Genomic DNA, 14434 nt, shown 5'->3' with positions numbered 1-14434 from the left:
CCTGAAAGAGTCATTTTATTTCTGTTCCTTTATCAGAGCAGTAGCATTTGGTTTTCCCCTATGTCCATTTCCCTCAGGACTAAGGATGTGAACACTTCTTTTAAATATTTCTCAGCCATCTGTGTTTCATCTCTTGAAAACGATCTGTTTAGTTCCCTGTCCCATTTTTTAATTGAGTCATTTTTTTCTTGATATCTAATTTTTGAGTTATTTAAATATTTTTGAATACTAGCCATTTATCATATCTATAATTGGTAAATACCTTTTCCTACTCTATAGCCGGTCATTATGTCTGGATGAGAATGTCCTTTGTCATACAGAAGCTTTTCAATTTGAAAAGGCTTATATGGTAGATTACATTTATCAATTTATGTTTTATTTATAATCATCCCTGCATCTCTGGAATGACCCTACTTGATTGTGGTAAATGATATTTTTTGACATAGCCTTTTATTTTGTTTGTAAATATTTATTGAGAAAGTTTCCATGTATGTCCACAAGGGAAATTGGCCTATAATTCTCACTATTTCTCGGGTCTTTGTGTGATTTAGGTATCAGAATAAATTGTGGCTTCATAAACGAGTTGAGCAATGTTCCTAATTTTTCTGTTTGGGGGAATAATTTGAGGATTATTGCATTAAAACTTCTTTGAAAGTCTGGAAGAATTCTGCTCTGAATTCATTTGGTCTTGGACTTTTTTGGTTGGTAGACTTCCAATTACTACTTCTATTTCCCTAGAGGTTATTGAGATGTTTAGATTGTTTATCTGATCTTCATTTAACTTTGGTATATATTTCAAGAAATTTACCCATTTCTTTTAGGTTTTCTGATTTGGTAGATTTTTAAGTTTTTATATTTACCCTTGTTCCCCCCAGTGATGCCCCCCATTTCATCTCTAATTTTGTTAATTTGCATTCCTTTCTCTCAGCCATCTAGTTAATTTGGTTAAGGATTTGTCAATATTATTGGTTTTCTCAAAGAACCAACTCTTTTTTTTCATTGATTCTTTGTTTTGTTTCTATTTTATTGATTTCATCCCTCAGTTTGATTATTTCTGGCCACCTACTTTTGGGGGGTGTAATTTATTCCTTTTGTTCTAGAGCTTAGAGATGTGCTGTTACTTTTCTGGTATGAGATCTCCCCAGTATTTTTATGTAGGCACTTAGTGCTATGGACTACCCTCTATAGAACCACCTTCATTGTGTCCCATAGATTTGGGTATCTGTATATTTACTTTCATTCAATTCCAAAGAGTTTTTAATTTCTTTCTTAATTTTTAACTTGACCAATTTTTTTCATTAAGTGGGGTTTCCATAAGTTTGTAAACTTTCTGTTATTTGTTTATACCCAGCTTTAATCCATGGTGGTCAGATAAGATGCATGGTGCTATTTCAATTTTCCATATTATTGAGATTTCTTTGTGTCTGTCATCAATTTTGGCAAAAGTTCTATGAGTTGCCGAGAAGACAGTATGTTCTGTTTCATTTGTGTAAAATATTCTGTAAATATTTGCTAGGTCCATTAGATTTATAAAGTTATTTAACTCCTGCATTGTTCTGTTTAGCTGTTATCTAGATGATCTTCCTTTTGGTGAGAGTGGGGTATTAAAGTTACTCACTGTCACTGGGTAAGAGGCAATATATGATTTTAGCTAACTAGTGTTTCTTTTATGAATTTGGGTGCCCTTGTGTTTGGTGCATAACTTTTAGAATTGTGATATCCATTTGGTGGATTGTTTTGACCATGTAGCTTCCTCCCCTATCTATTCTGGTAAGTTAGAATTTGAAGTCTATTTTTCAGATATTAAAATTGCTGTATTTGCTTGTTCTTTGGCCTATTTGCTTGGAATATCTTCTTTTTACCCTGAAATGAGGACCATTGCTGATAAGGTATGCTTCTAGGATACAGATGAAAGACGGATCCTGATTTTTTAATCCAATCTACTAGTCTCTATCTTTTTATGGAAAAGTGAAACCATTAATATTGAGAGTTATAATTAGCACTATTTATTGATTCCTTATTGACTATTTTGTTGTTAATAGTGTGTAATTTTTACCTCTCTTTTGATTTTTCTGATCTGGGATTATTTATTCTTTGTGTTTTTCTGCATACAGTGAATCTCTCCAGATTGAAGTTTTCCTTCTAATGCCGCTGTAGAGCTGGATTGATAGATGAATGTTGCTTAAATTTGGTTTTATTGTGGAATATTTTTCTCTGTGTCTATTGAGATTGATAGTTTTGCTCATTATAATAGTGTAGGCTGGCACCTGTGATCACTCAGAGTTTGTAGAACTTCTGTCCCAGGCCCTTCTGACTTTAGAGTTTCCATTGTAATTAGAGAAATTAGGTGTAATTCTAAAAGTCCTGCTTTTATAAGATACTTAGTATTCTTACCTTGCAGATTGCAATATTTTTCTTTGTTCTCTACATTTAATGTTTTAAGTATAATATGTCATGGGAAACTTATTCCATGGTCCATTCTGTTTGGTGTCCTTTATGCTTCTCATACTTTGATAGGCATCTCCTTCTTTAGGTTAGGGAAATTTTCTTCTTTAATTTTGTTAAAAATATTTTCTGCATCTGGATTTCTTCTCCTTCTTCTATTTCTATTATTCCTAGATTTGGTCTTTTCATAGTGTCCCAGATTTCATGGATGTTTTGGTTTTGAGTTTTTTTAAGATTTAACATTTTCTTTGTGTGAGGTATCCATTTCTTCTACCTAGTTTTCAAAATCCAAGATTCTTTCTTCCATATCTTCTACTCTATTAGAGAGGCTTACCTCTGAAGTTTTTGTTAGACTTCCTAGATTTTTCATTTCCAGTTTTATCTCATTTGGGTTTTCTTTAATGAGTCTATTTCTGCTTTCATTTCATAACTGTTTTTTATAACTCCACTGTTATGTGTATTTTCACAGACTTCTTTAAGGTCCTGGAACATATTCATAATTGTTATTTTGAAGTCCTTGTTTTGTGCTTCAGTTATATTATATTTCTTAAAGTCTACAGCAGTAGGGTTACTTGGCTCTGGTGTAGACACATTGCTCTGGTTATTGTCTATTGTGTTTTGATTGTGCTGGGGTTTAGGCATCTGGAGTTGAGGTGATTTTAAGTGTTGATGTTTGGTCTCATCTTGGTTGAGTGGTAGTTCCATTCTTTGTTTTCTGTCACCCTCTCTGGATTTTAAGGAAGTGTGCTAGAAGTGGGTAACAGAGAGTTCTATAGGTTGGTAAGTGGCAGGGGAAATCAAGGTGGGCTAGGAGGAAAGACTGGTAAGAGCTTCAGAAAAGATCAAAAGGCATCAGCCCACACCTAGAAATGGGTTCCCCAGGGAACTGAGATGTAGAAGTAATAGGAGATCCTGAAAGTAAGTTATAGTAAGGCAAAGAATTGTCCAAAGAGACAGGAATGAAAGGGCGAGGCAGACTTTGGGTCTATACCAAGAGTTGGAGTTTCTAATGAATGGAGTTGAGATAGAAAGGGGACAGCTGTAAGGAGGTTTTTATTGGCCTGTGGGTGACTACAGAGAGATCATAAAGGAAGACAGAAAGGATAGTATGATTCAGCTACCTGAATCCCTGCAAGATGTGCCACTTGGGGTCCTGGGTAGAAAGTGCTTCTAGTATAGGTGGGTGACACAAGAAGATAGAGGTTTGGCAGAGTTCCCAGGAAATGGGAGAAGGGAAGGATGGAGGAATGGCAAAAGAGAGAAAGAAAGGAAGGTAGGGAGTGTAAGAAGGATGGAAGAGAAGCCCTGACAAGCAGTCTGCCACAGGGCAGAAGAGGAGACCAGGGAAACTGAAGTGGCAGGCAGGAAGGTGGCAGAGAGCCTACCATGTCCACGTCGGATGCAGCTTCTGGACATCGTGTTCTGTTTCATCTGTGGTTCCAGCTCCATATCTTCAGAAGTGAGTATATAACATGGAGTGACTGCAGAAACCAGGAAAATAAAAAAGGAACCATGGGGGAGGAAGGAGCATAAGAGAATGGAAATCAAGTGACTTGAAAGGGAACCTGAGTAAAATGAGGGGAGTAGAGTAATTTAACTAGGTACAGGAAGGGAGATCAATACAGAAGGAGAAGATAAAGAGGGCAAAATAGCACTAAGGATGTCTGAAAAAAAAACATAAGCGTTATTATTATTTATTTACCTAAATTATATACACATTACCTGAATGGCATCCAATACATAAAATTATATATATGAACATGAACATATGTAGTTCAAATGCTTTTATCCCACTTAAACTGACAATACTCATCCAAAGAGCACAGACTAACAAACCTCCCGATACCAGGCACCTGAAACAACCTCCCATTCAAGCTGTTGACCACAGGAGTCCAAAATCTCCGAACAACTTATGTCGTGGCTATTGCCCTTGACTGCCTCGCAGAGGTTAAAAGTAAGCCCCTATTTCTGAAGACACCATGCACTTCGGATTTGAGCTGGTTCTGACCTGAAGGCCTCCTCCCTAAAGACCAGCTTTTACAGTACCAAAGGCACTGTGCAACATCCTGGGAAGGAAAGCAATGGATTCTGATGTTGCTTGAGTGGCCTCCCTCTCACTCTGAGTCCAGTGGGTTGAGTCAAGTCATTCCAGAACATGGCTAGGACATATAAAATTAACTTTTATTCTTCTGCTGTAATTGTTGTCTGGAGGCTTACTGCCTCTGTCTGCTAACCTAGTCTGAATCCTGGAAGCTTCTAGCCTCTGTACACTCTATCTAATCTAGGCCTAGAATGCTTTCAGCCTCTGAGACTTGCTGATGAATAAGCTCACCCTTTCTTGTTCTCTCTGAACTCTGGTTGGCTTGTTCATCTCAGCTGTTCTGGCTTAAACTCCTCTCCCAGTTGACATTCAGTATGGCTTTTCTCTGGGCCTCTGAGTTGTTCTGCTTGGCCTCAAACTAACTCTTGCAATCTTTCCTAATCTTCTGGCTCCTCATTCTCTGGCTCATTCTGACTTTACCTGTGTCTAGCTTGTTCCCTTTTCAGTCTATCTCTGAAAACCTCTCCCGGTAAGCCCACCTTCCTCTGCCTCTGTGTGCTGCTCCACTATCCCTCTCAACTCAACTGCAGTGCTCTCCACAAACTCTACTGCATCCTATACTGTACTCTCTTCTTCTTGTACCTTATGTCTCTCCCTAAAGTAGCTTCCCTTTCCTCTTTTCTGGTGAGAGCTGGGCATTTCCTGTTCTGTCAAATCTTTCTCTGATTCATCACTCTTTCTGCCACTCTATTAGACATCATCTTCAAACACCAGTTCTTCCTTATACAAACTAACTTTACCTTCATAGATTAGGATTAAAGGTGAGTACTAAGGGTGTGTCTTTATTCCAGCCTTAGGGATTAAAGGTGTGTGCTAAGGACTCAGCCACACCCTAACTGGAAATAGGTTCAAATATCCTGTAACAGGACACTACCTATCTGAAGCCCAGCTCATTTCCACTTAAGGTCCATAAATCCCACCAGTTACTTTTGTGAAAGAGAGTAGGAGGTCTATTTTGATATCACAGCAAAGCCACATTCTCTAGTTCTACCCATAAGAAAAAAAAATGTTTCTATGGCTATTTCTGTTGTGTCTATTTTAGAACTAACTAGCCCCTTCAGATTCCAATACCTAACATCTCCTGGAATTACATTATTTAATTGTAGTTTGTAAGATCGCCTTGTAAATCAAAGAAGAACTTCCTTCTTTGTGAATAAAATTAAGTGGTGCAGTTAATGCAATTCTATGAAACAGAAAAAAATAAGTATGAAGATTTTTACTATGAAAACCAATTTTGTTCCTAATTCAAAAAGTCCTCAATAAAACAATATGATTTTTTTACCCTCTCATTTTTATATAAGTCTTAGCCTTCTCAACTATGGATTTGTGTTTATAATGCTCTCCAAATGCCCTGTACCATTCTCTGAATACATAAATCTGCAAAACAAATTTACCCATGAGCAGCTCAGTACTTGCTGGCATCAATTAAAAATAAGTGGTGTAAAACAAATTGATGAAGGATAATTTTAATGCAACATCATTTCAGCTTACATGCCTTCCACCTCTAAAAATAAGCAGACCTGAACAAACAAAAAATTTCCCTAAGAAACAAACAAACATTTGTTCCATTCAATAAAACAAATTGCTTTTATGTTATCTGAAAAGGTTCAGTCAAACACAAATATTGGCACTGAAACAGAACACATGAATACTTTTACATAAGTGCTTTCAAAGCATCCTTTTGTGTGATTTAATAAAAAAAAAATGGTGCTACAGTTGGAAAAATAATAGGACAGGAAACTTTGTAACATACCGTCAAATGAACGGTAAGCTTTGTTGCACTAGTAATGGCCTTTATGGGACTTATTCCTTAATGCTCTTGAAATTAAATACTTGAAAAAAGACTGGTTTAAACATAAGATAACTTTTAAAGCTCCAAAGTATAATTTTTTACTTTAATCTTCTGTTCCAAATAAGTAGGGAAAAGCTGTTTCTAAATAAATAAGTCATTGGAAATTCTTACGCACTTAGAACATTTTAAGGAGTCCTGTCTTATCTCTCACCCACTGAGTTTGTTTCCTCTTCAGTAGGTTCTGTACAAGTGTCCTAAATCTTCCCCCATTGCTCAGACCCAGTACTGTGTCTTCTGATTCACAATGCTACATTTATTTTACAGACTAACAGCCTCTCCTGTTCCCTCCTCCCCTCCCCCAAATCTTCTTACCTTCATACACTTACCCTTCATGTCCAGTCTTTCTGATCCCAGACTAATTTTGAAACTACGTTCCTTTATCCATCTTCCCTTTGCCTGTCTCTTCCTCTCTACAAAGATGATCAGAGGGTCTCCTTTTTCTTCCAGTGAAAAGCCATCAGACCACCATTTAGATCAAACCAAAGCCTCCAAATCCTATGCCTACAGAGGTCAAGAACATCAGGCAAGTGAATAAAAAGCTAACCACTGTGGACATAAATGGTGATGGATAGTTCACATTATTCCTAAAATAGACAGCAGGCCCAGTATCATCACTTCTGGTTTTATTTTAAGATAAATAAGATTTATATTAACTTTTTAACATTTGAGTATTGAAAATTAAGTTCTTAAACCTTGGAATCTAGGTGAGACAATGTGCAGATCTGTCAGAGCACAGCCTTGCACCTGTCTGCTCCTGATGTTGTCACATGCTCAGTGTCTGACTCCTGGGATTGCAACCACAAGTTAAAGAAGAAATGAACCTAGGTGGGACATTTGAGTCTCTTCCGTGTGCTTATCAGCCTAAACTGTGACAGCCTTTGACATCAGTGACTGACACTAATGGCTGACTCACAAGCTTGAAAGTCCTTTGTTAATGCCTTCCAAATACCCTTCCTCCTGTCTGTCCATTCCTTCTTCAACTTACTTACCCTCACACTTTGTATTCTGACTGCTTTGATGATTTTATTCATACTATTCATAAATGTGGACAGTTTATAGGGAGAGGATACATGGGCAAGAAACTCCATGTGGCAATTGTCCAGAAAACAATATCATGCACAAAGAGGAAGCTCTGCCAGTATTTCCAATCTTATATGTATGTTTAAAACACTGTGGTTCAGGGATTTAATGGGCATGGGTTTTTATTTTTTTAAGGCTCCTCCTGATATCCTAATATCCAGCCAACTTGAATCATGATATCCAAGGAAGTGAGTATCTACTCAGACTGATGAGTCCAACCTAATGCAAATTACTGCTCCATGATCTGCCAGCAATCCCATTTACTCGTTCATGAAAACTTAACTAAGTGCTACAACAGCCCTGTCATACTGCCTTCCTCAATATGAATACATTTACATGGAAGTGTTTGTTTCATTGTATAATTTGTAACACAAAGCCTTAATTTGGCATTGCAGATGAGAACCTTTCAAGACCACTTACTGTTTCTCAGAGTCACTGCATATCCAGTGGCCTGGGTTGCCACTTCTCTTCACCCTCCTTCCCAAATATTGTCCTCTGAATTTTCTGTTATATTTCCAGTCCCCCACCTACTGGAGTGTAAAATTTAACACATCCCGTGGCCCATCCTTCTAGATTCTCCTTTATAGCTAATGCTGATCTTCTCCCACACTTCTGCCTCTGGCCATTCATGCCCTTCCCCATTCTACACACACATTCCTGAGCCTAACAACAACTTGCTGCACCATGCTTACCTTGCCCTATGCCAATCTCCCTATTTCTGCCTCTTCCTCTTCTTTGCAGCCTCTGACGTTTCCTCTTCCTACAACCCTTCTTTGCACTCTCAAGGACAGACTGAAAGACATGGTTAGTTGAAGTACTTTACTCCGTCTCTCGGTCTCTTCAGTAAAGGCTCAGGGATGTGCTGATCTTTTTTCTGTCATGGTTTCTTACTCCTGATGAGCCAAGGTCTACTGCACAGTCAGGTAGACAGTGAGGAATCTGGGAAACCCAAGAATGATAAGGTAAGCCTCTAGCTCTAGCCAAATCTACAGCAGTAAAGACCTCTTTAGGAACTTGGAAAGCCATCCTTCTACCTTGGAAACACTGCTAAATGTAGTTGCCACCAAATGAGTATGTTTCTAAATTCCATTTTACTGGGGAACATTTTATTTTTCTCATTGATCCTTTTGGCAACTTTTTATATTTGATATCCCATTCCCAACTTGACTGCCTCACAGGTTTCTAGTATCTAAGAAATAAGTTCCATAGAGTTGTCATTCCTTAGAGTTGTTATTCATGGCCATTCCCAACCCCTCAGGCCCTGATTTCCATACACCTGTTTCTACTCGAGGCCCTTGCCCTAGTAGGCTGCTTGTAATTTTTATTAAGAGTAAGAAGACTGTCACTGAGGTCCCCTGTCTAAGATGATGTTTGCCAGTTCACAATGTCTCATCATTGAATTCTTAAAAGACAACACTTCTGAAGCTCAGAGTGATATTCAGTGTTGGATATGGGCATAAGAAATTTTTTTGCTGACTTTAATAAGCTTGCTCCCTTATCACTTATGACTGTAATTTTCATGGCACATAGCACTTGAAAAGGCTTTGCTTATATTATCTCCTTAATCCACACAACAATCTTTCGAACGTTTGCAGATGAAGAAATTGATGCCCAAGAAAATTACTTTGACTTTCCTAAGATCATTTGGTTTATAAGAAGTATAGCTGGTTCTCAATCCCAGATCTGACTTTAAAATCCAATTAACATTTTATTACCCAGTCTTGATTAATTTATAAATGTAAATCTCCACATTGATCATCAAAATTCATGGTAAAGATTAGTAAAATAAATGACCTATTTTTAGCATATTGATGCAAAAATCTATGCTCGTTCAATACCATTTTCTTCCAGGACTTTTGTCTCTGTAAATAAGTATTTTATAAAAGACATATACCAAAAACTATCCACAGACAGAGGAATGACGGATAGTGGGAAAGCACTAGAGTCAAACAAAAGTAATAGTGATGGAGAGGCAGGAAGAAAAGCAGCATCTTAATAATTGTGTGCTCTCTGTAGAAGCTGTTTGGCAAATGTGGCCTCTTTGTGTTGTCATACAAAAATCAAACTGCACCATTTACCTTGTCCAGGACCAAAGAGAACCTCAAAACCTCAAATAGCCTTCCTACTTAAATTACTTACGCACTTGATTGATTCTTGTGGTTATAAAAGTTCTGCCTGCATGTGTGTCTGTGGACCACCTGCACACCTGGTGCCAGCGACGCTAGAAGAAACCAACAGACACCCTGGGACAGCAGCTACAGATAGTTATAAGCCACTGTGTGGGTGATGGAATTGAACCCCAGTTCTTGGGAGAGGAACCAGTACACTTAACCACTGAGTCACCTCTCCTGCTCCTCCTTCCTTCCACAATGTCACTCACCACGGATTCCAACGCTAGATGGAAGGAGCAGAGATTCAAAAGCTACAAAAATCCTATCTGTTCTCATACTAAGGAAGACAGAATGTGTCTCTTGAAAATCCTTCATATGCACATGGACTATGGGGCTGACAATAGCTAAAATGAAGGAAGAAGAAACAGGATAAACCCTTGCAATATGTCATGATGCACTCCAGGGACAGCTCAGATGGCTTAATTTAAAAGAAACTGAATGTGAATACTTTTCTTAGGTTAAAATTTTCCTTTCTTTGCCTCCATAGCTTTGACTCGGGTATGATCCATCCAAGAAATTATCTCCAAAGAGGAAACACACACATGCATGCATGCTCGTGCATGCACATGCAGGCGTGCACACACACACAGAGACATACACGAATGCACACACATGTATGTGCATACACACATGCATGCACATGTACACATATATATTCATGTGTATTCACACACAGAGATCTCCCTTCATATATAGAGGAGAAGAGAAGCTGAGGCTGAGAAGAGTGGTAGGGGGATTAATAGAGAAGGATAAGCTGAAATTGATTTAATTTTTACCATATCTTTTTGTACCTTCAGTGTTTACCTAATGAGCACACTACATTTTCAGGAAAGTAGCACAACATATATTGTACAGCCTTTTTAATCTGTGCTTCAAACACACATCCTCTGTCACCTGGAAATTCATAACTTGAATATATTTGCAAATAAATGCAAAGAAGTCTGTACAAAAATATTCAGGATGATATAATACAAGAGATTAGATGGGCTCTAACTTCTTAGCAGTATAAGATTTGGTTAATGTAAAACTCCATTACTGTGAATGAGAAAAAATCTCCACAAACAAGATGGGTTGTTCACAAAAATGTCAAACTGAGCCAAGGTGGTGACGCATGCCTATAATCCCCACACTTGGGAGATTGAGGCAGAATAACCAAGAATTCTAATCCAGCCAGGACAGTGTGGTGAGATTTTTGTCTAATAACTCAAAACTTCAAGTTCCTTGAGCAACCAAGAAGAATGGCAGGAGGAGTGGGAGGGGTCTGGAGCACCCTTGACCAGTGTATAAGTGTGGGCTTTTCTATGCTTCCCTTTCCCACACGAGTAATGACACAGAGACATTTCCATTTATAATGTTTATGGCCTTAAGCTAGGCTTTGCCCCACAACAAACTTGTAACTTAATCAACCCATTTTACTATTCTATGTCTGCCACATAGAATATTCAGAATCTGAGTGCCAAGTCTTCATGTGCCTGTCTATTCTTCAGAGTTTCTCTCTTCCTGCTGGATGTCCCATTTTCTAATCCTGCCTCAGCTTATTGGCCATCAGACTTTTATTGACCGGGGATGCTTACACACAGTACACAAGAAATTATCCCCACAGACAGGCAACTCATAAGAAGGCGTTCCATCCTTGGAGGTGGTTGGTTTGTTTGTTTGTTTGTTTGTTAAGGACTTACTTCATAGGAAGAGATTTATGCCTAGTACTATAAAACTGTTTAAAAATCAAACAAACAAATAAAAATGTTAGGAAGTTCATGGGCTTTCTGCAGGAACTGAATATACTCATTTAACTAAATTGATATAACACCAAAGTGCCCTACACTATGACCTGGACATGGCAGTTTCCATGTAGTCATACTTTTTAAGTGTCTGTAAGATTGTGAAGAATGTGGAGGTGGAGAGATAACAAATTACATATATACATACACACACATATGTATATGTGTGTGTGTGTGCATGTGCGTGTGTGTATATACATGCACACACACACACACACATACACAATCATACGTATCCCTGTAATTAAGTGTGCATGTATTTGTTTCTAGAAAGAGTCATAGGGAACAAGGAACAGTTATTGGCAATTTTATTTTCTGAGGCATTGGTGATTTGTGGTAAAATTATTTATCTTCTTGTCTTAGTCAGGGTTTCTATTCCTGCACAAACATCATGACCAAGAAGCAAGTTGGGGAGGAAAGGGTTTATTCGGCTTACACTTCCATGCTGCTGTTCATCACCAAAGGAAGTCAGGACTGGAACTCAGACAGGTCAGGGAGCAGGAGCTGATACAGAGGCCATGGAGGGATGTTCTTTACTGGCTTGCCTCTCCTGGCTGCTCAGCCTACTCTCTTATAGAACCCAAGACTACCAGCCCAGGGATGGTCCCACCCACAAGGGGCCTTTCCCCCTTGATCACTAATTGAGAAAATGCCTTACAGTTGGATCTCATGGAGGCATTTCCTCAACTGAAGCTCCTTTCTCTGTGATAACTCCAGCTGTGTCAAGTTGACACAAAAATAGCCAGTACAATTGACCCCTTGTCAACTTGACACACAAACACATCACTAGTAAGCCTCAACCCTTACATTCTTATTCATCCCCAAGATCTAAATAACTTTAAAAGTCCCACAGTCTTTACATGTTCTTAAAATTTCAATCTCTTTAAAATATCCATCTCTTTTAAAATCCAAAGTCTTTTTACAATTAAAAGTCTCTTAACTGTGGGCTCCACTAAAACAGTTTCTTCCTTCAAGAGGGAAAATATCAGGGCACAGTCACAATCAAAGCAAAAATCAATCTCCAACCGTCCAACGTCTGGGATCCAACTCACGATCTTCTGGACTCCTCCAAGGGCTTGGGTCACTTCTCCAGCCATGCCCTTTGTAGCACACACGTCGTCCTCTGGGCTCCAGATGCCTGTACTCCACTGCTGCTGCTGCTCTTGGTGGTCATCTCGTGGTACTGGCATCTCCAAAACACTGCGTGACCCCTTCAGTCCTGGGCCTTCAATTACAACTGGGGCTGCACCTTCACCAATGGCCTTCCATGGCCTCTCACAGTGCCGAGCCTGAGCTGCTGTGTGACCCCTTCATGCCTTCAAAACCAGTACCACCTGGGTGACCCTTACACATTACCAAGTCCCACTGCAGAAGGAGTACAACCTTGCCTATCTCTGGAACACAGCCTCTTTGTGCTTTCAGAAAACACTTCCCAGAAGATGTCACCTCAACGATGCTGGTCTCTTCTTAATCACCGCTAATTTCTTAGCTCCAGCTAACCAGCATCAATAGTCCCAGTAATGCAAAGTTTTTGCTTTAGTAGTTCTGGTATCTTGTTAATCACAGCTGATTCTTCAGCCCCAGCTAACCAGAACTACAAAATCTTCACAATAAAAACAGCAATGGCCCTTAAGAGAGTCTTTAATTTTCCCTCTGAAATTTCACAACCCAAGCCTCCATCCTCTGCACTGTTCTCAACATTATCTTCCAAGCTCCTACACAGAATTCGACAGAGTTCTTAACACTGAATGGGTCTTCTGGCCCAAAGTTCCAAAGTCCTTCCACAGTCCTCCCCAAAACATGGTCAGGTTGTCACAGGAATACCCCACTCTGCTGGTACCAATTTGTCTTAGTCAGGGTTTCTATTCCTGCACAAACATCATGACCAAGAAGCAAGTTGGGGAGGAAAGGGTTTATTCGGCTTACACTTCCATGCTGCTGTTCATCACCAAAGGAAGTCAGGACTGGAACTCAGACAGGTCAGGGAGCAGGAGCTGATACAGAGGCCATGGAGGAATGTTCTTTACTGGCTTGCCTCTCCTGGCTTGCTCAGCCTACTCTCTTATAGAACCCAAGACTACCAGCCCAGGGATGGTCCCACCCACAAGGGGCCTTTCCCCCTTGATCACTAATTGAGAAAATGCCTTACAGTTGGATCTCATGGAGGCATTTCCTCAACTGAAGCTCCTTTCTCTGTGATAACTCCAGCTGTGTCAAGTTGACACAAAAATAGCCAGTACACTTCTATAGTATTCTCTGTTTTGCTTTTACATCTTTAGTCCTTATATGCATTAATTTTTAAATTAATTCTTAAAATTAATTCTTAATTCTTAATCAGTTCCTTAGTACAGAATAAGAAAAATCCCTGCCCACTTTCTTTGTTAGCCATCTGCCTTCCATTCATGAATCAAAGCAATCGAAGGCTAATAGAGCCCAATATACATCAACCATCCAAAAGAGAAAAACCAAGATGGGCAGAGACAATGATGGACCAAAGGGGAGAAGGTAGAAGACTCTAGAGATACATGAGATGAATAAAACCAAAGCCCTGGGAAGCAACGTGGTCTTTGAAATTGAGAATGAGGATGATAAGTTAAAAAGATTATACATCATAGAATCAAAATTAAAAACAAAATATGAAGAGAACAAATTTTCAAGATCTCACCTTCATCTCATCAAGTTTCCACAAAGAACAATAAGAAACACAGATAGCATCATCCAACTATGGAAGAAACTCATCCAGAATAAGCAAAGATGAGCCTTTGTATCAGGAGCCTCAGCAGCAACCAAGCAGGAAACTCTTGAACAGGAGAAAAGGAAGGTTCAAAAAAGCTTTCCTCTGGACAAAGCAAACAAGCAAAATTACACATTGCTCTCGTGGCCACAAGGGTCAGGCTCACGTCGGAGTCCGGCACTAATGAAAGCAAAACAATGACTTGGAGGAAGTAACGTGGAATTTGGAATTCAATAACAAAGAAGACACAGGTTTCTCCAGATAAAAATG

General features: G+C 39.0%; 1 long non-coding RNA gene across 1 annotated transcript; it reads right to left on the bottom strand.

The window, feature by feature from the left end:
* Positions 1–3839: 3839 nt before the first annotated feature.
* Positions 3840–8411, bottom strand: LOC110302782 (uncharacterized). Its single transcript, XR_003837763.2, has 3 exons — positions 8171–8411; positions 6725–6899; positions 3840–3926 (listed from the first exon to the last, which is right to left on the bottom strand). It is a non-coding gene; the product is annotated as an uncharacterized LOC110302782 (long non-coding RNA).
* Positions 8412–14434: the final 6023 nt, after the last annotated feature.

This window comes from Mus caroli, unplaced genomic scaffold (assembly GCF_978045245.1).
Source record: "Mus caroli unplaced genomic scaffold, Mus_caroli_1 scaffold_9, whole genome shotgun sequence".
Taxonomy (NCBI): Eukaryota; Metazoa; Chordata; class Mammalia; order Rodentia; family Muridae; genus Mus; species Mus caroli.
This window is presented reverse-complemented; position numbering and strand designations above follow the sequence as displayed.